The sequence below is a fragment of the Amia ocellicauda genome, unplaced genomic scaffold (assembly GCF_036373705.1).
Source record: "Amia ocellicauda isolate fAmiCal2 unplaced genomic scaffold, fAmiCal2.hap1 HAP1_SCAFFOLD_65, whole genome shotgun sequence".
Lineage (NCBI taxonomy): Eukaryota > Metazoa > Chordata > Actinopteri > Amiiformes > Amiidae > Amia > Amia ocellicauda.
The window spans coordinates 181,493-207,500 of record NW_027102995.1 but is presented as its reverse complement, the minus strand read 5'-3'; the positions used below and the strand labels follow the sequence as shown (position 1 = coordinate 207,500).

The following is a 26,008-nucleotide window of genomic DNA, read 5'->3' as shown; positions in this document are numbered from 1 at the left end:
TCAGTTGTTTAAACATTTGACAAACTATGGTGAGGGGGTAAGAAAACACACAAATCCAGCAGCTCCTGTATTTCAATACACCAGAACCCAATATTATTGGCGAGTCGGGTAGTCCATCATCACAGTTCGAGGGCAGGCATCATTTCAGTAATTTCATCCCGTTGCATTCACATCCGTGCCTTGAATGAGATTGAATGTGATCTTTGCTCTCAAGTATGTTCCCAGGTTTTACACTTTCGTGCTTTGCATGAATGGGAATGGAACCGTGTGTGTTGAATGAGGCTCCTTGTGAGCACTGAACTTTGTCCGGTGGAGTTCCTTTTTGTGTTGCTGTAATTGTGTCATTTCTCGATGAGAAAGATTAGGCAACATTTAGTCACTTCTAGCCATGATGCTCAATTTATTTACGAATGTACCCTAGTTACTAGGGACCGTTTACGTTGGAGAACAAGATCTATTGTATGCCTGTGTATTTGGGGAAGTCAAATCTGAAATAATGATGAAATTGCGTGTATCCAAAGTTAAAACTCGTGATTTGTCGCCCTCTGGTGTGTAAAAGATGCCAAAGCCAACAGCACCTGGTATTCCCAGGCGGTCTCCCATCCAAGTACTGACCAGGCCCGAGCCTGCTTAGCTTCCGAGATCGGACGAGATCGGGCGTATTCAGGCTAGTATGGCCGTAAGCCAGGAAGGCTGTCCCTGACGCTCTACTTAAAGGGAAGGCAATATCCGTTTCTGCTGTTCATACTTACAGTTGAACTGTCTCTCTACTCTAAAGCCCGGGACACACGAGCGCGCCGCAGACAGTCTCTGCTAACACGCCACGTTGTGGCAACATTGTGGCAACGTTGTGCGTTAGCTGGGGTGCCACACCAGACCGGAACTATATATTACAAAACGAACACATTCTCTTGATAAAACAGCTGTAATTGAGTGCCTGACACGCCAGTCAAGCGCAATCTTGAGTAGGTGTGCATTTCAGTAAGGATTTCAATTGACATGCAGTATGAAACTGAAAGGAGGTTGCATCACTATGATGCATAACATTGCATGTATTGTATTTTCAAGTGTGTGCATTCATCCTGTTGTCATTTTGTTTTGAAAGCAGAAGAATCATTCAACAGGTTGCTGAGACAAATGTAAACCAGTAAAACATATGAAGAGAAACAAACCTTGAATATAAGTTCAGTTGTTTAAACATTTGACAAACTATGGTGAGGGGGTAAGAAAACACACAAATCCAGCAGCTCCTGTATTTCAATACACCAGAACCCAATATTATTGGCGAGTCGGGTAGTCCATCATCACAGTTCGAGGGCAGGCATCATTTCAGTAATTTCATCCCGTTGCATTCACATCCGTGCCTTGAATGAGATTGAATGTGATCTTTGCTCTCAAGTATGTTCCCAAGTTTTACACTTTCGTGCTTTGCATGAATGGGAATGGAACCGTGTGTGTTGAATGAGGCTCCTTGTGAGCACTGAACTTTGTCCGGTGGAGTTCCTTTTTGTGTTGCTGTAATTGTGTCATTTCTCGATGAGAAAGATTAGGCAACATTTAGTCACTTCTAGCCATGATGCTCAATTTATTTACGAATGTACCCTAGTTACTAGGGACCGTTTACGTTGGAGAACAAGATCTATTGTATGCCTGTGTATTTGGGGAAGTCAAATCTGAAATAATGATGAAATTGCGTGTATCCAAAGTTAAAACTCGTGATTTGTCGCCCTCTGGTGTGTAAAAGATGCAAAAGCTTACAGCACCTGGTATTCCCAGGCGGTCTCCCATCCAAGTACTGACCAGGCCCGAGCCTGCTTGGCTTCCGAGATCGGACGAGATCGGGCGTATTCAGGCTAGTATGGCCGTAAGCCAGGAAGGCTGTCCCTGACGCTCTACTTAAAGGGAAGGCAATATCCGTTTCTGCTGTTCATACTTACAGTTGAACTGTCTCTCTACTCTAAAGCCCGGGACACACCAGCGCGCCGCAGACAGTCCCTGCTAACACGCCACGTTGTGGCAACATTGTGGCAACGTTGTGCGTTAGCTGGGGTGCCACACCAGACCGGAACTATATATTACAAAACGAACACATTCTCTTGATAAAACAGCTGTAATTGAGTGCCTGACACGCCAGTCAAGCGCAATCTTGAGAAGGTGTGCATTTCAGTAAGGATTTCAATTGACATGCAGTATGAAACTGAAAGGAGGTTGCATCACTATGATGCATAACATTGCATGTATTGTATTTTCAAGTGTGTGCATTCATCCTGTTGTCATTTTGTTTTGAAAGCAGAAGAATCATTCAACAGGTTGCTGAGACAAATGTAAACCAGTAAAACATATGAAGAGAAACAAACCTTGAATATAAGTTCAGTTGTTTAAACATTTGACAAACTATGGTGAGGGGGTAAGAAAACACACAAATCCAGCAGCTCCTGTATTTCAATACACCAGAACCCAATATTATTGGCGAGTCGGGTAGTCCATCTTCACAGTTCGAGGGCAGGCATCATTTCAGTAATTTCATCCCGTTGCATTCACATCCGTGCCTTGAATGAGATTGAATGTGATCTTTGCTCTCAAGTATGTTCCCAAGTTTTACACTTTCGTGCTTTGCATGAATGGGAATGGAACCGTGTGTGTTGAATGAGGCTCCTTGTGAGCACTGAACTTTGTCCGGTGGAGTTCCTTTTTGTGTTGCTGTAATTGTGTCATTTCTCGATGAGAAAGATTAGGCAACATTTAGTCACTTCTAGCCATGATGCTCAATTTATTTACGAATGTACCCTAGTTACTAGGGACCGTTTACGTTGGAGAACAAGATCTATTGTATGCCTGTGTATTTGGGGAAGTCAAATCTGAAATAATGATGAAATTGCGTGTATCCAAAGTTAAAACTCGTGATTTGTCGCCCTCTGGTGTGTAAAAGATGCCAAAGCCTACAGCACCTGGTATTCCCAGGCGGTCTCCCATGCAAGTACTGACCAGGCCCGAGCCTGCTTAGCTTCCGAGATCGGACGAGATCGGGCGTATTCAGGCTAGTATGGCCGTAAGCCAGGAAGGCTGTCCCTGACGCTCTACTTAAAGGGAAGGCAATATCCGTTTCTGCCGTTCATACTTACAGTTGAACTGTCTCTCTACTCTAAAGCCCGGGACACACCAGCGCACCGCAGACAGTCCCTGCTAACACGCCACGTTGTGGCAACATTGTGGCAACGTTGTGCGTTAGCTGGGGTGCCACACCAGACCGGAACTATATATTACAAAACGAACACATTCTCTTGATAAAACAGCTGTAATTGAGTGCCTGACACGCCAGTCAAGCGCAATCTTGAGAAGGTGTGCATTTCAGTAAGGATTTCAATTGACATGCAGTATGAAACTGAAAGGAGGTTGCATCACTATGATGCATAACATTGCATGTATTGTATTTTCAAGTGTGTGCATTCATCCTGTTGTCATTTTGTTTTGAAAGCAGAAGAATCATTCAACAGGTTGCTGAGACAAATGTAAACCAGTAAAACATATGAAGAGAAACAAACCTTGAATATAAGTTCAGTTGTTTAAACATTTGACAAACTATGGTGAGGGGGTAAGAAAACACACAAATCCAGCAGCTCCTGTATTTCAATACACCAGAACCCAATATTATTGGCGAGTCGGGTAGTCCATCATCACAGTTCGAGGGCAGGCATCATTTCAGTAATTTCATCCCGTTGCATTCACATCCGTGCCTTGAATGAGATTGAATGTGATCTTTGCTCTCAAGTATGTTCCCAAGTTTTACACTTTCGTGCTTTGCATGAATGGGAATGGAACCGTGTGTGTTGAATGAGGCTCCTTGTGAGCACTGAACTTTGTCCGGTGGAGTTCCTTTTTGTGTTGCTGTAATTGTGTCATTTCTCGATGAGAAAGATTAGGCAACATTTAGTCACTTCTAGCCATGATGCTCAATTTATTTACGAATGTACCCTAGTTACTAGGGACCGTTTACGTTGGAGAACAAGATCTATTGTATGCCTGTGTATTTGGGGAAGTCAAATCTGAAATAATGATGAAATTGCGTGTATCCAAAGTTAAAACTCGTGATTTGTCGCCCTCTGGTGTGTAAAAGATGCAAAAGCTTACAGCACCTGTTATTCCCAGGCGGTCTCCCATCCAAGTACTGACCAGGCCCGAGCCTGCTTGGCTTCCGAGATCGGACGAGATCGGGCGTATTCAGGCTAGTATGGCCGTAAGCCAGGGAGGCTCTCCCTGACGCTCTACTTAAAGGGAAGGCAATATCCGTTTCTGCCGCTCATACTTGCAGTTGAACTGTCTCTCTACTCTAAAGTCCGGGACACACCAGCGCGCCGCAGACAGTCCCTGCTAACACGAAACGTTGTGGCAACGTTGTGCGTTAGCTGGGGTGCCACACCAGACCGGAACTATATATTACAAAACGAACACATTGTCTTGATAAAACAGCTGTAATTGAGTGCCTGACACGCCAGTCAAGCGCAATCTTGAGAAGGTGTGCATTTCAGTAAGGATTTCAATTGACATGCAGTATGAAACTGAAAGGAGGTTGCATCACTATGATGCATAACATTGCATGTATTGTATTTTCAAGTGTGTGCATTCATCCTGTTGTCATTTTGTTTTGAAAGCAGAAGAATCATTCAACAGGTTGCTGAGACAAATGTAAACCAGTAAAACATATGAAGAGAAACAAACCTTGAATATAAGTTCAGTTGTTTAAACATTTGACAAACTATGGTGAGGGGGTAAGAAAACACACAAATCCAGCAGCTCCTGTATTTCAATACACCAGAACCCAATATTATTGGCGAGTCGGGAAGTCCATCTTCACAGTTCGAGGGCAGGCATCATTTCAGTAATTTCATCCCGTTGCATTCACATCCGTGCCTTGAATGAGATTGAATGTGATCTTTGCTCTCAAGTATGTTCCCAAGTTTTACACTTTCGTGCTTTGCATGAATGGGAATGGAACCGTGTGTGTTGAATGAGGCTCCTTGTGAGCACTGAACTTTGTCCGGTGGAGTTCCTTTTTGTGTTGCTGTAATTGTGTCATTTCTCGATGAGAAAGATTAGGCAACATTTAGTCACTTCTAGCCATGATGCTCAATTTATTTACGAATGTACCCTAGTTACTAGGGACCGTTTACGTTGGAGAACAAGATCTATTGTATGCCTGTGTATTTGGGGAAGTCAAATCTGAAATAATGATGAAATTGCGTGTATCCAAAGTTAAAACTCGTGATTTGTCGCCCTCTGGTGTGTAAAAGATGCAAAAGCTTACAGCACCTGGTATTCCCAGGCAGTCTCCCATCCACGTACTGACCAGGCCCGAGCCTGCTTAGCTTCCGAGATCGGACGAGATCGGGCGTATTCAGGCTAGTATGGCCGTAAGCCAGGGAGGCTGTCCCTGACGCTCTACTTAAAGGGAAGGCAATATCCGTTTCTGCCGCTCATACTTGCAGTTGAACTGTCTCTCTACTCTAAAGTCCGGGACACACCAGCGCGCCGCAGACAGTCCCTGCTAACACGAAACGTTGTGGCAACGTTGTGCGTTAGCTGGGGTGCCACACCAGACCGGAACTATATTTTACAAAACGAACACATTGTCTTGATAATACAGCTGTAATTGAGTGCCTGACACGCCAGTCAAGCGCAATCTTGAGAAGGTGTGCATTTCAATAAGGATTTCAATTGACATGCAGTATGAAACTGAAAGGAGGTTGCATCACTATGATGCATAACATTGCATGTATTGTATTTTCAAGTGTGTGCATTCATCCTGTTGTCATTTTGTTTTGAAAGCAGAAGAATCATTTTTGCTGAGGTTGCTGAGACAAATGTAAACCAGTAAAACATATGAAGAGAAACAAACCTTGAATATAAGTTCAGTTGTTTAAACATTTGACAAACTATGGTGAGGGGGTAAGAAAACACACAAATCCAGCAGCTCCTGTATTTCAATACACCAGAACCCAATATTATTGGCGAGTCGGGTAGTCCATCATCACAGTTCGAGGGCAGGCATCATTTCAGTAATTTCATCCCGTTGCATTCACATCCGTGCCTTGAATGAGATTGAATGTGATCTTTGTTCTCAAGTATGTTCCCAAGTTTTACACTTTCGTGCTTTGCATGAATGGGAATGGAACCGTGTGTGTTGAATGAGGCTCCTTGTGAGCACTGAACTTTGTCCGGTGGAGTTCCTTTTTGTGTTGCTGTAATTGTGTCATTTCTCGATGAGAAAGATTAGGCAACATTTAGTCACTTCTAGCCATGATGCTCAATTTATTTACGAATGTACCCTAGTTACTAGGGACCGTTTACGTAGGAGAACAAGATCTATTGTATGCCTGTGTATTTGGGGAAGTCAAATCTGAAATAATGATGAAATTGCGTGTATCCAAAGTTAAAACTCGTGATTTGTCGCCCTCTGGAGTGTAAAAGATGCAAAAGCTTACAGCACCTGGTATTCCCAGGCGGTCTCCCATCCAAGTACTGACCAGGCCCGAGCCTGCTTAGCTTCCGAGATCTGACGAGATCGGGCGTATTCAGGATAGTATGGCCGTAAGCCAGGGAGGCTGTCCCTGACGCTCTACTTAAAGGGAAGGCAATATCCGTTTCTGCCGTTCATACTTACAGTTGAACTGTCTCTCTACTCTAAAGCCCGGGACACACCAGCGCGCCGCAGACAGTCCCTGCTAACACGCCACGTTGTGGCAACATTGTGGCAACGTTGTGCGTTAGCTGGGGTGCCACACCAGACCGGAACTATATTTTACAAAACGAACACATTGTCTTGATAATACAGCTGTAATTGAGTGCCTGACACGCCAGTCAAGCGCAATCTTGAGAAGGTGTGCATTTCAGTAAGGATTTCAATTGACATGCAGTATGAAACTGAAATGAGGTTGCATCACTATGATGCATAACATTGCATGTATTGTATTTTCAAGTGTGTACATTCATCCTGTTGTCATTTTGTTTTGAAAGCAGAAGAATCATTCAACAGGTTGCTGAGACAAATGTAAACCAGTAAAACATATGAAGAGAAACAAACCTTGAATATAAGTTCAGTTGTTTAAACATTTGACAAACTATGGTGAGGGGGTAAGAAAACACACAAATCCAGCAGCTCCTGTATTTCAATACACCAGAACCCAATATTATTGGCGAGTCGGGTAGTCCATCATCACAGTTCGAGGGCAGGCATCATTTCAGTAATTTCATCCCGTTGCATTCACATCCGTGCCTTGAATGAGATTGAATGTGATCTTTGCTCTCAAGTATTTTCCCAAGTTTTACACTTTCGTGCTTTGCATGAATGGGAATGGAACCGTGTGTGTTGAATGAGGCTCCTTGTGAGCACTGAACTTTGTCCGGTGGAGTTCCTTTTTGTGTTGGTGTAATTGTGTCATTTCTCGATGAGAAAGATTAGGCAACATTTAGTCACTTCTAGCCATGATGCTCAATTTATTTACGAATGTACACTAGTTACTAGGGACCGTTTACGTTGGAGAACAAGATCTATTGTATGCCTGTGTATTTGGGGAAGTCAAATCTGAAATAATGATGAAATTGCGTGTATCCAAAGTTAAAACTCGTGATTTGTCGCCCTCTGGTGTGTAAAAGATGCAAAAGCTTACAGCACCTGGTATTCCCAGGCAGTCTCCCATCCAAGTACTGACCAGGCCCGAGCCTGCTTAGCTTCCGAGATCGGACGAGATGGGGCGTATTCAGGCTAGTATGGCCGTAAGCCAGGGAGGCTGTCCCTGACGCTCTACTTAAAGGGAAGGCAATATCCGTTTCTGCCGCTCATACTTGCAGTTGAACTGTCTCTCTACTCTAAAGTCCGGGACACACCAGCGCGCCGCAGACAGTCCCTGCTAACACGAAACGTTGTGGCAACGTTGTGCGTTAGCTGGGGTGCCACACCAGACCGGAACTATATTTTACAAAACGAACACATTGTCTTGATAATACAGCTGTAATTGAGTGCCTGACACGCCAGTCAAGCGCAATCTTGAGAAGGTGTGCATTTCAATAAGGATTTCAATTGACATGCAGTATGAAACTGAAAGGAGGTTGCATCACTATGATGCATAACATTGCATGTATTGTATTTTCAAGTGTGTGCATTCATCCTGTTGTCATTTTGTTTTGAAAGCAGAAGAATCATTTTTGCTGAGGTTGCTGAGACAAATGTAAACCAGTAAAACATATGAAGAGAAACAAACCTTGAATATAAGTTCAGTTGTTTAAACATTTGACAAACTATGGTGAGGGGGTAAGAAAACACACAAATCCAGCAGCTCCTGTATTTCAATACACCAGAACCCAATATTATTGGCGAGTCGGGTAGTCCATCATCACAGTTCGAGGGCAGGCATCATTTCAGTAATTTCATCCCGTTGCATTCACATCCGTGCCTTGAATGAGATTGAATGTGATCTTTGTTCTCAAGTATGTTCCCAAGTTTTACACTTTCGTGCTTTGCATGAATGGGAATGGAACCGTGTGTGTTGAATGAGGCTCCTTGTGAGCACTGAACTTTGTCCGGTGGAGTTCCTTTTTGTGTTGCTGTAATTGTGTCATTTCTCGATGAGAAAGATTAGGCAACATTTAGTCACTTCTAGCCATGATGCTCAATTTATTTACGAATGTACCCTAGTTACTAGGGACCGTTTACGTAGGAGAACAAGATCTATTGTATGCCTGTGTATTTGGGGAAGTCAAATCTGAAATAATGATGAAATTGCGTGTATCCAAAGTTAAAACTCGTGATTTGTCGCCCTCTGGAGTGTAAAAGATGCAAAAGCTTACAGCACCTGGTATTCCCAGGCGGTCTCCCATCCAAGTACTGACCAGGCCCGAGCCTGCTTAGCTTCCGAGATCTGACGAGATCGGGCGTATTCAGGATAGTATGGCCGTAAGCCAGGGAGGCTGTCCCTGACGCTCTACTTAAAGGGAAGGCAATATCCGTTTCTGCCGTTCATACTTACAGTTGAACTGTCTCTCTACTCTAAAGCCCGGGACACACCAGCGCGCCGCAGACAGTCCCTGCTAACACGCCACGTTGTGGCAACATTGTGGCAACGTTGTGCGTTAGCTGGGGTGCCACACCAGACCGGAACTATATTTTACAAAACGAACACATTGTCTTGATAATACAGCTGTAATTGAGTGCCTGACACGCCAGTCAAGCGCAATCTTGAGAAGGTGTGCATTTCAGTAAGGATTTCAATTGACATGCAGTATGAAACTGAAATGAGGTTGCATCACTATGATGCATAACATTGCATGTATTGTATTTTCAAGTGTGTACATTCATCCTGTTGTCATTTTGTTTTGAAAGCAGAAGAATCATTCAACAGGTTGCTGAGACAAATGTAAACCAGTAAAACATATGAAGAGAAACAAACCTTGAATATAAGTTCAGTTGTTTAAACATTTGACAAACTATGGTGAGGGGGTAAGAAAACACACAAATCCAGCAGCTCCTGTATTTCAATACACCAGAACCCAATATTATTGGCGAGTCGGGTAGTCCATCATCACAGTTCGAGGGCAGGCATCATTTCAGTAATTTCATCCCGTTGCATTCACATCCGTGCCTTGAATGAGATTGAATGTGATCTTTGCTCTCAAGTATTTTCCCAAGTTTTACACTTTCGTGCTTTGCATGAATGGGAATGGAACCGTGTGTGTTGAATGAGGCTCCTTGTGAGCACTGAACTTTGTCCGGTGGAGTTCCTTTTTGTGTTGGTGTAATTGTGTCATTTCTCGATGAGAAAGATTAGGCAACATTTAGTCACTTCTAGCCATGATGCTCAATTTATTTACGAATGTACACTAGTTACTAGGGACCGTTTACGTTGGAGAACAAGATCTATTGTATGCCTGTGTATTTGGGGAAGTCAAATCTGAAATAATGATGAAATTGCGTGTATCCAAAGTTAAAACTCGTGATTTGTCGCCCTTTGGTGTGTAAAAGATGCAAAAGCTTACAGCACCTGGTATTCCCAGGGGGTCTCCCATCCAAGTACTGACCAGGCCCGAGCCTGCTTAGCTTCCGAGATCGGACGAGATCGGGCGTATTCAGGCTAGTATGGCCGTAAGCCAGGGAGGCTGTCCCTGACGCGCTACTTAAAGGGAAGGCAATATCCGTTTCTGCCGTTCATACTTACAGTTGAACTGTCTCTCTACTCTAAAGCCCGGGACACACCAGCGCGCCGCAGACAGTCCCTGCTAACACGCCACGTTGTGGCAACATTGTGGCAACGTTGTGCGTTAGCTGGGGTGCCACACCAGACCGGAACTATATATTACAAAACGAACACATTGTCTTGATAAAACAGCTGTAATTGAGTGCCTGACACGCCAGTCAAGCGCAATCTTGAGAAGGTGTGCACTTCAGTAAGGATTTCAATTGACATGCAGTATGAAACTGAAAGGAGGTTGCATCACTATGATGCATAACATTGCATGTATTGTATTTTCAAGTGTGTGCATTCATCCTGTTGTCATTTTGTTTTGAAAGCAGAAGAATCATTCAACAGGTTGCTGAGACAAATGTAAACCAGTAAAACATATGAAGAGAAACAAACCTTGAATATAAGTTCAGTTGTTTAAACATTTGACAAACTATGGTGAGGGGGTAAGAAAACACACAAATCCAGCAGCTCCTGTATTTCAATACACCAGAACCCAATATTATTGGCGAGTCGGGTAGTCCATCATCACAGTTCGAGGGCAGGCATCATTTCAGTAATTTCATCCCGTTGCATTCACATCCGTGCCTTGAATGAGATTGAATGTGATCTTTGCTCTCAAGTATTTTCCCAAGTTTTACACTTTCGTGCTTTGCATGAATGGGAATGGAACCGTGTGTGTTGAATGAGGCTCCTTGTGAGCACTGAACTTTGTCCGGTGGAGTTCCTTTTTGTGTTGGTGTAATTGTGTCATTTCTCGATGAGAAAGATTAGGCAACATTTAGTCACTTCTAGCCATGATGCTCAATTTATTTACGAATGTACACTAGTTACTAGGGACCGTTTACGTTGGAGAACAAGATCTATTGTATGCCTGTGTATTTGGGGAAGTCAAATCTGAAATAATGATGAAATTGCGTGTATCCAAAGTTAAAACTCGTGATTTGTCGCCCTTTGGTGTGTAAAAGATGCAAAAGCTTACAGCACCTGGTATTCCCAGGGGGTCTCCCATCCAAGTACTGACCAGGCCCGAGCCTGCTTAGCTTCCGAGATCGGACGAGATCGGCCGTATTCAGGCTAGTATGGCCGTAAGCCAGGGAGGCTGTCCCTGACGCGCTACTTAAAGGGAAGGCAATATCCGTTTCTGCCGTTCATACTTACAGTTGAACTGTCTCTCTACTCTAAAGCCCGGGACACACCAGCGCGCCGCAGACAGTCCCTGCTAACACGCCACGTTGTGGCAACATTGTGGCAACGTTGTGCGTTAGCTGGGGTGCCACACCAGACCGGAACTATATATTACAAAACGAACACATTGTCTTGATAAAACAGCTGTAATTGAGTGCCTGACACGCCAGTCAAGCGCAATCTTGAGAAGGTGTGCATTTCAGTAAGGATTTCAATTGACATGCAGTATGAAACTGAAAGGAGGTTGCATCACTATGATGCATAACATTGCATGTATTGTATTTTCAAGTGTGTGCATTCATCCTGTTGTCATTTTGTTTTGAAAGCAGAAGAATCATTCAACAGGTTGCTGAGACAAATGTAAACCAGTAAAACATATGAAGAGAAACAAACCTTGAATATAAGTTCAGTTGTTTAAACATTTGACAAACTATGGTGAGGGGGTAAGAAAACACACAAATCCAGCAGCTCCTGTATTTCAATACACCAGAACCCAATATTATTGGCGAGTCGGGTAGTCCATCATCACAGTTCGAGGGCAGGCATCATTTCAGTAATTTCATCCCGTTGCATTCACATCCGTGCCTTGAATGAGATTGAATGTGATCTTTGCTCTCAAGTATTTTCCCAAGTTTTACACTTTCGTGCTTTGCATGAATGGGAATGGAACCGTGTGTGTTGAATGAGGCTCCTTGTGAGCACTGAACTTTGTCCGGTGGAGTTCCTTTTTGTGTTGGTGTAATTGTGTCATTTCTCGATGAGAAAGATTAGGCAACATTTAGTCACGTCTAGCCATGATGCTCAATTTATTTACGAATGTACACTAGTTACTAGGGACCGTTTACGTTGGAGAACAAGATCTATTGTATGCCTGTGTATTTGGGGAAGTCAAATCTGAAATAATGATGAAATTGCGTGTATCCAAAGTTAAAACTCGTGATTTGTCGCCCTTTGGTGTGTAAAAGATGCAAAAGCTTACAGCACCTGGTATTCCCAGGGGGTCTCCCATCCAAGTACTGACCAGGCCCGAGCCTGCTTAGCTTCCGAGATCGGACGAGATCGGGCGTATTCAGGCTAGTATGGCCGTAAGCCAGGGAGGCTGTCCCTGACGCGCTACTTAAAGGGAAGGCAATATCCGTTTCTGCCGTTCATACTTACAGTTGAACTGTCTCTCTACTCTAAAGCCCGGGACACACCAGCGCGCCGCAGACAGTCCCTGCTAACACGCCACGTTGTGGCAACATTGTGGCAACGTTGTGCGTTAGCTGGGGTGCCACACCAGACCGGAACTATATATTACAAAACGAACACATTGTCTTGATAAAACAGCTGTAATTGAGTGCCTGACACGCCAGTCAAGCGCAATCTTGAGAAGGTGTGCATTTCAGTAAGGATTTCAATTGACATGCAGTATGAAACTGAAAGGAGGTTGCATCACTATGATGCATAACATTGCATGTATTGTATTTTCAAGTGTGTGCATTCATCCTGTTGTCATTTTGTTTTGAAAGCAGAAGAATCATTCAACAGGTTGCTGAGACAAATGTAAACCAGTAAAACATATGAAGAGAAACAAACCTTGAATATAAGTTCAGTTGTTTAAACATTTGACAAACTATGGTGAGGGGGTAAGAAAACACACAAATCCAGCAGCTCCTGTATTTCAATACACCAGAACCCAATATTATTGGCGAGTCGGGTAGTCCATCATCACAGTTCGAGGGCAGGCATCATTTCAGTAATTTCATCCCGTTGCATTCACATCCGTGCCTTGAATGAGATTGAATGTGATCTTTGCTCTCAAGTATGTTCCCAAGTTTTACACTTTCTTGCTTTGCATGAATGGGAATGGAACCGTGTGTGTTGAATGAGGCTCCTTGTGAGCACTGAACTTTGTCCGGTGGAGTTCCTTTTTGTGTTGCTGTAATTGTGTCATTTCTCGATGAGAAAGATTAGGCAACATTTAGTCACTTCTAGCCATGATGCTCAATTTATTTACAAATGTACACTAGTTACTAGGGACCGTTTACGTTGGAGAACAAGATCTATTGTATGCCTGTGTATTTGGGGAAGTCAAATCTGAAATAATGATGAAATTGCGTGTATCCAAAGTTAAAACTTGTGATTTGTCGCCCTTTGGTGTGTAAAAGATGCAAAAGCTTACAGCACCTGGTATTCCCAGGCGGTCTCCCATCCAAGTACTGACCAGGCCCGAGCCTGCTTAGCTTCCGAGATCGGACGAGATCGGGCGTATTCAGGCTAGTATGGCCGTAAGCCAGGGAGGCTGTCCCTGACGCTCTACTTAAAGGGAAGGCAATATCCGTTTCTGCCGCTCATACTTGCAGTTGAACTGTCTCTCTACTCTAAAGTCCGGGACACACCAGCGCGCCGCAGACAGTCCCTGCTAACACGAAACGTTGTGGCAACGTTGTGCGTTAGCTGGGGTGCCACACCAGACCGGAACTATATATTACAAAACGAACACATTGTCTTGATAATACAGCTGTAATTGAGTGCCTGACACGCCAGTCAAGCGCAATCTTGAGAAGGTGTGCATTTCAGTAAGGATTTCAATTGACATGCAGTATGAAACTGAAAGGAGGTTGCATCACTATGATGCATAACATTGCATGTATTGTATTTTCAAGTGTGTGCATTCATCCTGTTGTCATTTTGTTTTGAAAGCAGAAGAATCATTCTTGCTGAGGTTGCTGAGACAAATGTAAACCAGTAAAACATATGAAGAGAAACAAACCTTGAATATAAGTTCAGTTGTTTAAACATTTGACAAACTATGGTGAGGGGGTAAGAAAACACACAAATCCAGCAGCTCCTGTATTTCAATACACCAGAACCCAATATTATTGGCGAGTCGGGTAGTCCATCATCACAGTTCGAGGGCAGGCATCATTTCAGTAATTTCATCCCGTTGCATTCACATCCGTGCCTTGAATGAGATTGAATGTGATCTTTGCTCTCAAGTATGTTCCCAAGTTTTACACTTTCGTGCTTTGCATGAATGGGAATGGAACCGTGTGTGTTGAATGAGGCTCCTTGTGAGCACTGAACTTTGTCCGGTGGAGTTCCTTTTTGTGTTGCTGTAATTGTGTCATTTCTCGATGAGAAAGATTAGGCAACATTTAGTCACTTCTAGCCATGATGCTCAATTTATTTACGAATGTACCCTAGTTACTAGGGACCGTTTACGTTGGAGAACAAGATCTATTGTATGCCTGTGTATTTGGGGAAGTCAAATGTGAAATAATGATGAAATTGCGTGTATCCAAAGTTAAAACTCGTGATTTGTCGCCCTCTGGTGTGTAAAAGATGCAAAAGCTTACAGCACCTGGTATTCCCAGGCGGTCTCCCATCCAAGTACTGACCAGGCCCGAGCCTGCTTAGCTTCCGAGATCGGACGAGATCGGGCGTATTCAGGCTAGTATGGCCGTAAGCCAGGGAGGGTGTCCCTGACGCTCTACTTAAAGGGAAGGCAATATCCGTTTCTGCCGCTCATACTTGCAGTTGAACTGTCTCTCTACTCTAAAGTCCGGGACACACCAGCGCGCCGCAGACAGTCCCTGCTAACACGAAACGTTGTGGCAACGTTGTGCGTTAGCTGGGGTGCCACACCAGACCGGAACTATATATTACAAAACGAACACATTGTCTTGATAATACAGCTGTAATTGAGTGCCTGACACGCCAGTCAAGCGCAATCTTGAGAAGGTGTGCATTTCAGTAAGGATTTCAATTGACATGCAGTATGAAACTGAAAGGAGGTTGCATCACTATGATGCATAACATTGCATGTATTGTATTTTCAAGTGTGTGCATTCATCCTGTTGTCATTTTGTTTTGAAAGCAGAAGAATCATTCTTGCTGAGGTTGCTGAGACAAATGTAAACCAGTAAAACATATGAAGAGAAACAAACCTTGAATATAAGTTCAGTTGTTTAAACATTTGACAAACTATGGTGAGGGGGTAAGAAAACACACAAATCCAGCAGCTCCTGTATTTCAATACACCAGAACCCAATATTATTGGCGAGTCGGGTAGTCCATCATCACAGTTCGAGGGCAGGCATCATTTCAGTAATTTCATCCCGTTGCATTCACATCCGTGCCTTGAATGAGATTGAATGTGATCTTTGCTCTCAAGTATGTTCCCAAGTTTTACACTTTCGTGCTTTGCATGAATGGGAATGGAACCGTGTGTGTTGAATGAGGCTCCTTGTGAGCACTGAACTTTGTCCGGTGGAGTTCCTTTTTGTGTTGCTGTAATTGTGTCATTTCTCGATGAGAAAGATTAGGCAACATTTAGTCACTTCTAGCCATGATGCTCAATTTATTTACGAATGTACCCTAGTTACTAGGGACCGTTTACGTTGGAGAACAAGATCTATTGTATGCCTGTGTATTTGGGGAAGTAAAATCTGAAATATTGATGAAATTGCGTGTATCCAAAGTTAAAACTCGTGATTTGTCGCCCTCTGGTGTGTAAAAGATGCAAAAGCTTACAGCACCTGGTATTCCAAGGCGGTCTCCCATCCAAGTACTGACCAGGCCCAAGCCTGCTTGACTTCCGAGATCGGACGAGATCGGGCGTATTCAGGCTAGTATGGCCGTAAGCCAGGGAGGCTGTCCCTGACGCTCTACTTAAAGGGAAGGCAATATCCGTTTCTGCCGCTCATACTTGCAGTTGAACTGTCTCTCTACTCTAAAGTCCGGGACACACCAGCGCGCCGCAGACAGTCCCTGCTAACACGCCACGTTGTGGAAACATTGTGGCAACGTTGTGCGTTAGCTGGGGTGCCACACCAGACCGGAACTATATATTACAAAACGAACACATTGTCTTGATAAAACAGCTGTAATTGAGTGCCTGACACGCCAGTCAAGCGCAATCTTGAGAAGGTGTGCATTTCAGTAAGGATTTCAATTGACATGCAGTATGAAACTGAAAGGAGGTTGCATCACTATGATGCATAACATTGCATGTATTGTATTTTCAAGTGTGTGCATTCATCCTGTTGTCATTTTGTTTTGAAAGCAGAAGAATCATTCAACAGGTTGCTGAGACAAATGTAAACCAGTAAAACATATGAAGAGAAACAAACCTTGAATATAAGTTCAGTTGTTTAAACATTTGACAAACTATGGTGAGGGGGTAAGAAAACACACAAATCCAGCAGCTCCTGTATTTCAATACACCAGAACCCAATATTATTGGCGAGTCGGGTAGTCCATCATCACAGTTCGAGGGCAGGCATCATTTCAGTAATTTCATCCCGTTGCATTCACATCCGTGCCTTGAATGAGATTGAATGTGATCTTTGCTCTCAAGTATTTTCCCAAGTTTTACACTTTCGTGCTTTGCATGAATGGGAATGGAACCGTGTGTGTTGAATGAGGCTCCTTGTGAGCACTGAACTTTGTCCGGTGGAGTTCCTTTTTGTGTTGGTGTAATTGTGTCATTTCTCGATGAGAAAGATTAGGCAACATTTAGTCACTTCTAGCCATGATGCTCAATTTATTTACGAATGTACACTAGTTACTAGGGACCGTTTACGTTGGAGAACAAGATCTATTGTATGCCTGTGTATTTGGGGAAGTCAAATCTGAAATAATGATGAAATTGCGTGTATCCAAAGTTAAAACTCGTGATTTGTCGCCCTTTGGTGTGTAAAAGATGCAAAAGCTTACAGCACCTGGTATTCCCAGGGGGTCTCCCATCCAAGTACTGACCAGGCCCTAGCCTGCTTAGCTTCCGAGATCGGACGAGATCGGGCGTATTCAGGCTAGTATGGCCGTAAGCCAGGGAGGCTGTCCCTGACGCGCTACTTAAAGGGAAGGCAATATCCGTTTCTGCCGTTCATACTTACAGTTGAACTGTCTCTCTACTCTAAAGCCCGGGACACACCAGCGCGCCGCAGACAGTCCCTGCTAACACGCCACGTTGTGGCAACATTGTGGCAACGTTGTGCGTTAGCTGGGGTGCCACACCAGACCGGAACTATATATTACAAAACGAACACATTGTCTTGATAAAACAGCTGTAATTGAGTGCCTGACACGCCAGTCAAGCGCAATCTTGAGAAGGTGTGCATTTCAGTAAGGATTTCAATTGACATGCAGTATGAAACTGAAAGGAGGTTGCATCACTATGATGCATAACATTGCATGTATTGTATTTTCAAGTGTGTGCATTCATCCTGTTGTCATTTTGTTTTGAAAGCAGAAGAATCATTCAACAGGTTGCTGAGACAAATGTAAACCAGTAAAACATATGAAGAGAAACAAACCTTGAATATAAGTTCAGTTGTTTAAACATTTGACAAACTATGGTGAGGGGGTAAGAAAACACACAAATCCAGCAGCTCCTGTATTTCAATACACCAGAACCCAATATTATTGGCGAGTCGGGTAGTCCATCATCACAGTTCGAGGGCAGGCATCATTTCAGTAATTTCATCCCGTTGCATTCACATCCGTGCCTTGAATGAGATTGAATGTGATCTTTGCTCTCAAGTATGTTCCCAAGTTTTACACTTTCGTGCTTTGCATGAATGGGAATGGAACCGTGTGTGTTGAATGAGGCTCCTTGTGAGCACTGAACTTTGTCCGGTGGAGTTCCTTTTTGTGTTGCTGTAATTGTGTCATTTCTCGATGAGAAAGATTAGGCAACATTTAGTCACTTCTAGCCATGATGCTCAATTTATTTACAAATGTACACTAGTTACTAGGGACCGTTTACGTTGGAGAACAAGATCTATTGTATGCCTGTGTATTTGGGGAAGTCAAATCTGAAATAATGATGAAATTGCGTGTATCCAAAGTTAAAACTTGTGATTTGTCGCCCTTTGGTGTGTAAAAGATGCAAAAGCTTACAGCACCTGGTATTCCCAGGCGGTCTCCCATCCAAGTACTGACCAGGCCCGAGCCTGCTTAGCTTCCGAGATCGGACGAGATCGGGCGTATTCAGGCTAGTATGGCCGTAAGCCAGGGAGGCTGTCCCTGATGCTGTACTTAAAGGGAAGGCAATATCCGTTTCTGCCGTTCATACTTACAGTTGAACTGTCTCTCTACTCTAAAGCCCGGGACACAGCAGCGCGCCGCAGACAGTCCCTGCTAACATGCCACGTTGTGGCAACATTGTGGCAACGTTGTGCGTTAGCTGGGGTGCCACACCAGACCGGAACTATATTTTACAAAAAAAACACATTGTCTTGATAAAACAGCTGTAATTGAGTGCCTGACACGCCAGTCAAGCGCAATCTTGAGAAGGTGTGCATTTCAGTAAGGATTTCAATTGACATGCAGTATGAAACTGAAAGGAGGTTGCATCACTATGATGCATAACATTGCATGTATTGTATTTTCAAGTGTGTGCATTCATCCTGTTGTCATTTTGTTTTGAAAGCAGAAGAATCATTCAACAGGTTGCTGAGACAAATGTAAACCAGTAAAACATATGAAGAGAAACAAACCTTGAATATAAGTTCAGTTGTTTAAACATTTGACAAACTATGGTGAGGGGGTAAGAAAACACACAAATCCAGCAGCTCCTGTATTTCAATACACCAGAACCCAATATTATTGGCGAGTCGGGTAGTCCATCATCACAGTTCGAGGGCAGGCATCATTTCAGTAATTTCATCCCGTTGCATTCACATCCGTGCCTTGAATGAGATTGAATGTGATCTTTGCTCTCAAGTATGTTCCCAAGTTTTACACTTTCGTGCTTTGCATGAATGGGAATGGAACCGTGTGTGTTGAATGAGGCTCCTTGTGAGCACTGAACTTTGTCCGGTGGAGTTCCTTTTTTTGTTGCTGTAATTGTGTCATTTCTCGATGAGAAAGATTAGGCAACATTTAGTCACTTCTAGCCATGATGCTCAATTTATTTACGAATGTACACTAGTTACTAGGGACCGTTTACGTTGGAGAACAAGATCTATTCTATGCCTGTGTATTTGGGGAAGTAAAATCTGAAATAATGATGAAATTGCGTGTATCCAAAGTTAAAACTCGTGATTTGTCGCCCTCTGGTGTGTAAAAGATGCAAAAGCTTACAGCACCTGGTATTCCCAGGCGGTCTCCCATCCAAGTACTGACCAGGCCCGAGCCTGCTTAGCTTCCGAGATCGGACGAGATCGGGCGTATTCAGGCTAGTATGGCCGTAAGCCAGGGAGGCTGTCCCTGACGCTCTACTTAAAGGGAAGGCAATATCCGTTTCTTCCGCTCATACTTGCAATTGAACTGTCTCTCTACTCTAAAGTCCGGGACACACCAGCGCGCCGCAGACAGTCCCTGCTAACACGAAACGTTGTGGCAACGTTGTGCGTTAGCTGGGGTGCCACACCAGACCGGAACTATATATTACAAAACGAACACATTGTCTTGATAAAACAGCTGTAATTGAGTGCCTGACACGCCAGTCAAGCGCAAATTTGAGAAGGTGTGCATTTCAGTAAGGATTTCAATTGACATGCAGTATGAAACTGAAAGGAGGTTGCATCACTATGATGCATAACATTGCATGTATTGTATTTTCAAGTGTGTGCATTCATCCTGTTGTCATTTTGTTTTGAAAGCAGAAGAATCATTCAACAGGTTGCTGAGACAAATGTAAACCAGTAAAACATATGAAGAGAAACAAACCTTGAATATAAGTTCAGTTGTTTAAACATTTGACAAACTATGGTGAGGGGGTAAGAAAACACACAAATCCAGCAGCTCCTGTATTTCAATACACCAGAACCCAATATTATTGGCGAGTCGGGTAGTCCATCATCACAGTTCGAGGGCAGGCATCATTTCAGTAATTTCATCCCGTTGCATTCACATCCGTGCCTTGAATGAGATTGAATGTGATCTTTGCTCTCAAGTATGTTCCCAAGTTTTACACTTTCGTGCTTTGCATGAATGGGAATGGAACCGTGTGTGTTGAATGAAGCTCCTTGTGAGCACTGAACTTTGTCCGGTGGAGTTCCTTTTTGTGTTGCTGTAATTGTGTCATTTCTCGATGAGAAAGATTAGGCAACATTTAGTCACTTCTAGCCATGATGCTCAATTTATTTACGAATGTACCCTAGTTACTAGGGACCGTTTACGTTGGAGAACAAGATCTATTGTATGCCTGTGTATTTGGGGAAGTCAAATCTGAAATAATGATGAAATTGCGTGTATCCAAAGTTAAAACTCGTGATTTGTCGCCCTCTGGTGTGTAAAAGATGCAAAAGCTTACAGCACCTGGTATTCCCAGGCGGTCTCCCATCCAAGTACTGACCAGGCCGAGCCTGCTTAGCTTCCGAGATCGGACGAGATCGGGCGTATTCAGGCTAGTATGGCCGTAAGCCAGGGAGGCTGTCCCTGACGCTCTACTTAAAGGGAAGGCAATATCCGTTTCTGCCGTTCATACTTACAGTTGAACTGTCTCTCTACTCTAAAGCCCGGGACACACCAGCGCGCCGCAGACAGTCCCTGCTAACACGCCACGTTGTGGCAACATTGTGGCAACGTTGTGCGTTAGCTGGGGTGCCACACCAGACCGGAACTATATATTACAAAACGAACACATTCTCTTGATAAAACAGCTGTAATTGAGTGCCTGACACGCCAGTCAAGCGCAATCTTGAGAAGGTGTGCATTTCAGTAAGGATTTCTATTGACATGCAGTATGAAACTGAAAGGAGGTTGCATCACTATGATGCATAACATTGCATGTATTGTATTTTCAAGTGTGTGCATTCATCCTGTTGTCATTTTGTTTTGAAAGCAGAAGAATCATTCAACAGGTTGCTGAGACAAATGTAAACCAGTAAAACATATGAAGAGAAACAAACCTTGAATATAAGTTCAGTTGTTTAAACATTTGACAAACTATGGTGAGGGGGTAAGAAAACACACAAATCCAGCAGCTCCTGTATTTCAATACACCAGAACCCAATATTATTGGCGAGTCGGGTAGTCCATCATCACAGTTCGAGGGCAGGCATCATTTCAGTAATTTCATCCCGTTGCATTCACATCCGTGCCTTGAATGAGATTGAATGTGATCTTTGCTCTCAAGTATGTTCCCAAGTTTTACACTTTCGTGCTTTGCATGAATGGGAATGGAACCGTGTGTGTTGAATGAGGCTCCTTGTGAGCACTGAACTTTGTCCGGTGGAGTTCCTTTTTGTGTTGCTGTAATTGTGTCATTTCTCGATGAGAAAGATTAGGCAACATTTAGTCACTTCTAGCCATGATGCTCAATTTATTTACGAATGTACACTAGTTACTAGGGACCGTTTACGTTGGAGAACAAGATCTATTGTATGCCTGTGTATTTGGGGAAGTCAAATCTGAAATAATGATGAAATTGCGTGTATCCAAAGTTAAAACTCGTGATTTGTCGCCCTCTGGTGTGTAAAAGATGCAAAAGCTTACAGCACCTGGTATTCCCAGGCGGTCTCCCATCCAAGTACTGACCAGGCCCGAGCCTGCTTAGCTTCCGAGATCGGGCGTAATCAGGCTAGTATGGCCGTAAGCCAGGCAGGCTGTCCCTGACGCTCTACTTAAAGGGAAGGCAATATCCGTTTCTGCCGCTCATACTTACAGTTGAACTGTCTCTCTACTCTAAAGCCCGGGACACACCAGCGCGCCGCAGACAGTCCCTGCTAACACGCCACGTTGTGGCAACATTGTGGCAACGTTGTGCGTTAGCTGGGGTGCCACACCAGACCGGAACTATATATTACAAAACGAACACATTCTCTTGATAAAACAGCTGTAATTGAGTGCCTGACACGCCAGTCAAGCGCAATCTTGAGAAGGTGTGCATTTCAGTAAGGATTTCTATTGACATGCAGTATGAAACTGAAAGGAGGTTGCATCACTATGATGCATAACATTGCATGTATTGTATTTTCAAGTGTGTGCATTCATCCTGTTGTCATTTTGTTTTGAAAGCAGAAGAATCATTCAACAGGTTGCTGAGACAAATGTAAACCAGTAAAACATATGAAGAGAAACAAACCTTGAATATAAGTTCAGTTGTTTAAACATTTGACAAACTATGGTGAGGGGGTAAGAAAACACACAAATCCAGCAGCTCCTGTATTTCAATACACCAGAACCCAATATTATTGGCGAGTCGGGTAGTCCATCATCACAGTTCGAGGGCAGGCATCATTTCAGTGATTTCATCCCGTTGCATTCACATCCGTGCCTTGAATGAGATTGAATGTGATCTTTGCTCTCAAGTATGTTCCCAAGTTTTACACTTTCGTGCTTTGCATGAATGGGAATGGAACCGTGTGTGTTGAATGAGGCTCCTTGTGAGCACTGAACTTTGTCCGGTGGAGTTCCTTTTTGTGTTGCTGTAATTGTGTCATTTCTCGATGAGAAAGATTAGGCAACATTTAGTCACTTCTAGCCATGATGCTCAATTTATTTACGAATGTACCCTAGTTACTAGGGACCGTTTACGTTGGAGAACAAGATCTATTGTATGCCTGTGTATTTGGGGAAGTCAAATCTGAAATAATGATGAAATTGCGTGTATCCAAAGTTAAAACTCGTGATTTGTCGCCCTCTGGTGTGTAAAAGATGCAAAAGCTTACAGCACCTGGTATTCCCAGGCGGTCTCCCATCCAAGTACTGACCAGGCCCGAGCCTGCTTAGCTTCCGAGATCGGACGAGATCGGGCGTATTCAGGCTAGTATGGCCGTAAGCCAGGGAGGCTGTCCCTGACGCTCTACTTAAAGGGAAGGCAATATCCGTTTCTGCCGCTCATACTTGCAGTTGAACTCTCTCTCTACTCTAAAGTCCGGGACACACCAGCGCGCCGCAGACAGTCCCTGCTAACACGAAACGTTGTGGCAACGTTGTGCGTTAGCTGGGGTGCCACACCAGACCGGAACTATATATTACAAAACGAACATATTGTCTTGATAATACAGCTGTAATTGAGTGCCTGACACGCCAGTCAAGCGCAATCTTGAGAAGGTGTGCATTTCAGTAAGGATTTCAATTGACATGCAGTATGAAACTGAAAGGAGGTTGCATCACTATGATGCATAACATTGCATGTATTGTATTTTCAAGTGTGTGCATTCATCCTGTTGTCATTTTGTTTTGAAAGCAGAAGAATCATTCAACAGGTTGCTGAGACAAATGTAAACCAGTAAAACATATGAAGAGAAACAAACCTTGAATATAAGTTCAGTTGTTTAAACATTTGACAAACTATGGTGAGGGGGTAAGAAAACACACAAATCCAGCAGCTCCTGTATTTCAATACACCAGAACCCAATATTATTGGCGAGTCGGGTAGTCCATCATCACAGTTCGAGGGCAGGCATCATTTCAGTAATTTCATCCCGTTGCATTCACATCCGTGCCTTGAATGAGATTGAATGTGATCTTTGCTCTCAAGTATGTTCCCAAGTTTTACACTTTCGTGCTTTGCATGAATGGGAATGGAACCGTGTGTGTTGAATGAGGCTCCTTGTGAGCACTGATCTTTGTCCGGTGGAGTTCCTTTTTGTGTTGCTGTAATTGTGTCATTTCTCGATGAGAAAGATTAGGCAACATTTAGTCACTTCTAGCCATGATGCTCAATTTATTTACGAATGTACCCTAGTTACTAGGGACCGTTTACGTTGGAGAACAAGATCTATTGTATGCCTGTGTATTTGGGGAAGTCAAATCTGAAATAATGATGAAATTGCGTGTATCCAAAGTTAAAACTCGTGATTTGTCGCGCTCTGGTGTGTAAAAGATGCAAAAGCTTACAGCACCTGGTATTCCCAGGCGGTCTCCCATCCAAGTACTGACCAGGCCCGAGCCTGCTTAGCTTCCGAGATCGGACGAGATCGGGCGTATTCAGGCTAGTATGGCCGTAAGCCAGGGAGGCTGTCCCTGACGCTCTACTTAAAGGGAAGGCAATATCCGTTTCTGCCGTTCATACTTACAGTTGAACTGTCTCTCTACTCTAAAGCCCGGGACACACCAGCGCGCCGCAGACAGTCCCTGCTAACACGAAACGTTGTGGCAACGTTGTGCGTTAGCTGGGGTGCCACACCAGACCGGAACTATATTTTACAAAACGAACACATTTGTCTTGATAAAACAGCTGTAATTGAGTGCCTGACACGCCAGTCAAGCGCAATCTTGAGAAGGTGTGCATTTCAGTAAGGATTTCAATTGACATGCAGTATGAAACTGAAAGGAGGTTGCATCACTATGATGCATAACATTGCATGTATTGTATTTTCAAGTGTGTGCATTCATCCTGTTGTCATTTTGTTTTGAAAGCAGAAGAATCATTCAACAGGTTGCTGAGACAAATGTAAACCAGTAAAACATATGAAGAGAAACAAACCTTGAATATAAGTTCAGTTGTTTAAACATTTGACAAACTATGGTGAGGGGGTAAGAAAACACACAAATCCAGCAGCTCCTGTATTTCAATACACCAGAACCCAATATTATTGGCGAGTCGGGTAGTCCATCATCACAGTTCGAGGGCAGGCATCATTTCAGTAATTTCATCCCGTTGCATTCACATCCGTGCCTTGAATGAGATTGAATGTGATCTTTGCTCTCAAGTATGTTCCCAAGTTTTACACTTTCGTGCTTTGCATGAATGGGAATGGAACCGTGTGTGTTGAATGAGGCTCCTTGTGAGCACTGATCTTTGTCCGGTGGAGTTCCTTTTTGTGTTGCTGTAATTGTGTCATTTCTCGATGAGAAAGATTAGGCAACATTTAGTCACTTCTAGCCATGATGCTCAATTTATTTACGAATGTACCCTATTTACTAGGGACCGTTTACGTTGGAGAACAAGATCTATTGTATGCCTGTGTATTTGGGGAAGTCAAATCTGAAATAATGATGAAATTGCGTGTATCCAAAGTTAAAACTCGTGATTTGTCGCGCTCTGGTGTGTAAAAGATGCAAAAGCTTACAGCACCTGGTATTCCCAGGCGGTCTCCCATCCAAGTACTGACCAGGCCCGAGCCTGCTTAGCTTCCGAGATCGGACGAGATCGGGCGTATTCAGGCTAGTATGGCCGTAAGCCAGGGAGGCTGTCCCTGACGCTCTACTTAAAGGGAAGGCAATATCCGTTTCTGCCGTTCATACTTACAGTTGAACTGTCTCTCTACTCTAAAGCCCGGGACACACCAGCGCGCCGCAGACAGTCCCTGCTAAGACGCCACGTTGTGGCAACATTGTGGCAACGTTGTGCGTTAGCTGGGGTGCCACACCAGACCGGAACTATATATTACAAAACGAACACATTGTCTTGATAATACAGCTGTAATTGAGTGCCTGACACGCCAGTCAAGCTCAATCTTGAGAAGGTGTGCATTTCAATAAGGATTTCAATTGACATACAGTATGAAACTGAAAGGAGGTTGCATCACTATGATGCATAACATTGCATGTATTGTATTTTCAAGTGTGTGCATTCATCCTGTTGTCATTTTGTTTTGAAAGCAGAAGAATCATTCAACAGGTTGCTGAGACAAATGTAAACCAGTAAAACATATGAAGAGAAACAAACCTTGAATATAAGTTCAGTTGTTTAAACATTTGACAAA

General features: G+C 43.5%; 21 non-coding genes and 1 pseudogene across 21 annotated transcripts; all 22 read right to left on the bottom strand.

Annotated features, from left to right (window-relative positions):
- Positions 1-566: 566 nt before the first annotated feature.
- On the bottom strand, positions 567-685 carry LOC136741072 (5S ribosomal RNA). The gene has a single exon (XR_010813826.1). It is a non-coding gene; the product is annotated as a 5S ribosomal RNA (ribosomal RNA).
- A 1,066-nt stretch (positions 686-1,751) lies between these two features.
- LOC136740957 (5S ribosomal RNA) lies at positions 1,752-1,870 on the bottom strand. The gene has a single exon (XR_010813716.1). It is a non-coding gene; the product is annotated as a 5S ribosomal RNA (ribosomal RNA).
- A 1,066-nt stretch (positions 1,871-2,936) lies between these two features.
- Positions 2,937-3,055, bottom strand: LOC136741066 (5S ribosomal RNA). Its single transcript, XR_010813820.1, has one exon. It is a non-coding gene; the product is annotated as a 5S ribosomal RNA (ribosomal RNA).
- Positions 3,056-4,121: 1,066 nt separating this feature from the next.
- Positions 4,122-4,240, bottom strand: LOC136741081 (5S ribosomal RNA). Its single transcript, XR_010813834.1, has one exon. It is a non-coding gene; the product is annotated as a 5S ribosomal RNA (ribosomal RNA).
- A 1,055-nt stretch (positions 4,241-5,295) lies between these two features.
- LOC136741144 (5S ribosomal RNA) lies at positions 5,296-5,414 on the bottom strand. The gene has a single exon (XR_010813894.1). It is a non-coding gene; the product is annotated as a 5S ribosomal RNA (ribosomal RNA).
- A 1,058-nt stretch (positions 5,415-6,472) lies between these two features.
- On the bottom strand, positions 6,473-6,591 carry LOC136741110 (5S ribosomal RNA). The gene has a single exon (XR_010813861.1). It is a non-coding gene; the product is annotated as a 5S ribosomal RNA (ribosomal RNA).
- Positions 6,592-7,657: 1,066 nt separating this feature from the next.
- On the bottom strand, positions 7,658-7,776 carry LOC136741198 (5S ribosomal RNA). Its single transcript, XR_010813942.1, has one exon. It is a non-coding gene; the product is annotated as a 5S ribosomal RNA (ribosomal RNA).
- A 1,058-nt stretch (positions 7,777-8,834) lies between these two features.
- LOC136741109 (5S ribosomal RNA) lies at positions 8,835-8,953 on the bottom strand. The gene has a single exon (XR_010813860.1). It is a non-coding gene; the product is annotated as a 5S ribosomal RNA (ribosomal RNA).
- A 1,066-nt stretch (positions 8,954-10,019) lies between these two features.
- LOC136740875 (5S ribosomal RNA) lies at positions 10,020-10,138 on the bottom strand. Its single transcript, XR_010813638.1, has one exon. It is a non-coding gene; the product is annotated as a 5S ribosomal RNA (ribosomal RNA).
- A 1,066-nt stretch (positions 10,139-11,204) lies between these two features.
- LOC136741071 (5S ribosomal RNA) lies at positions 11,205-11,323 on the bottom strand. Its single transcript, XR_010813825.1, has one exon. It is a non-coding gene; the product is annotated as a 5S ribosomal RNA (ribosomal RNA).
- Positions 11,324-12,389: 1,066 nt separating this feature from the next.
- Positions 12,390-12,508, bottom strand: LOC136740874 (5S ribosomal RNA). The gene has a single exon (XR_010813637.1). It is a non-coding gene; the product is annotated as a 5S ribosomal RNA (ribosomal RNA).
- Positions 12,509-13,574: 1,066 nt separating this feature from the next.
- LOC136741287 (5S ribosomal RNA) lies at positions 13,575-13,693 on the bottom strand. The gene has a single exon (XR_010813987.1). It is a non-coding gene; the product is annotated as a 5S ribosomal RNA (ribosomal RNA).
- A 1,058-nt stretch (positions 13,694-14,751) lies between these two features.
- LOC136741286 (5S ribosomal RNA) lies at positions 14,752-14,870 on the bottom strand. The gene has a single exon (XR_010813986.1). It is a non-coding gene; the product is annotated as a 5S ribosomal RNA (ribosomal RNA).
- Positions 14,871-15,928: 1,058 nt separating this feature from the next.
- On the bottom strand, positions 15,929-16,047 carry LOC136741001 (5S ribosomal RNA). The gene has a single exon (XR_010813758.1). It is a non-coding gene; the product is annotated as a 5S ribosomal RNA (ribosomal RNA).
- A 1,066-nt stretch (positions 16,048-17,113) lies between these two features.
- On the bottom strand, positions 17,114-17,232 carry LOC136740830 (5S ribosomal RNA). Its single transcript, XR_010813595.1, has one exon. It is a non-coding gene; the product is annotated as a 5S ribosomal RNA (ribosomal RNA).
- A 1,066-nt stretch (positions 17,233-18,298) lies between these two features.
- LOC136741277 (5S ribosomal RNA) lies at positions 18,299-18,417 on the bottom strand. Its single transcript, XR_010813985.1, has one exon. It is a non-coding gene; the product is annotated as a 5S ribosomal RNA (ribosomal RNA).
- Positions 18,418-19,483: 1,066 nt separating this feature from the next.
- LOC136741265 (5S ribosomal RNA) lies at positions 19,484-19,602 on the bottom strand. The gene has a single exon (XR_010813984.1). It is a non-coding gene; the product is annotated as a 5S ribosomal RNA (ribosomal RNA).
- A 1,055-nt stretch (positions 19,603-20,657) lies between these two features.
- Positions 20,658-20,775, bottom strand: LOC136741150 (5S ribosomal RNA). Its single transcript, XR_010813899.1, has one exon. It is a non-coding gene; the product is annotated as a 5S ribosomal RNA (ribosomal RNA).
- A 1,066-nt stretch (positions 20,776-21,841) lies between these two features.
- On the bottom strand, positions 21,842-21,950 carry LOC136741256 (uncharacterized; annotated as a pseudogene).
- A 1,066-nt stretch (positions 21,951-23,016) lies between these two features.
- LOC136741253 (5S ribosomal RNA) lies at positions 23,017-23,135 on the bottom strand. Its single transcript, XR_010813983.1, has one exon. It is a non-coding gene; the product is annotated as a 5S ribosomal RNA (ribosomal RNA).
- A 1,055-nt stretch (positions 23,136-24,190) lies between these two features.
- Positions 24,191-24,309, bottom strand: LOC136741240 (5S ribosomal RNA). The gene has a single exon (XR_010813978.1). It is a non-coding gene; the product is annotated as a 5S ribosomal RNA (ribosomal RNA).
- A 1,056-nt stretch (positions 24,310-25,365) lies between these two features.
- Positions 25,366-25,484, bottom strand: LOC136741229 (5S ribosomal RNA). Its single transcript, XR_010813973.1, has one exon. It is a non-coding gene; the product is annotated as a 5S ribosomal RNA (ribosomal RNA).
- Between the last annotated feature and the right edge of the window lie 524 nt (positions 25,485-26,008).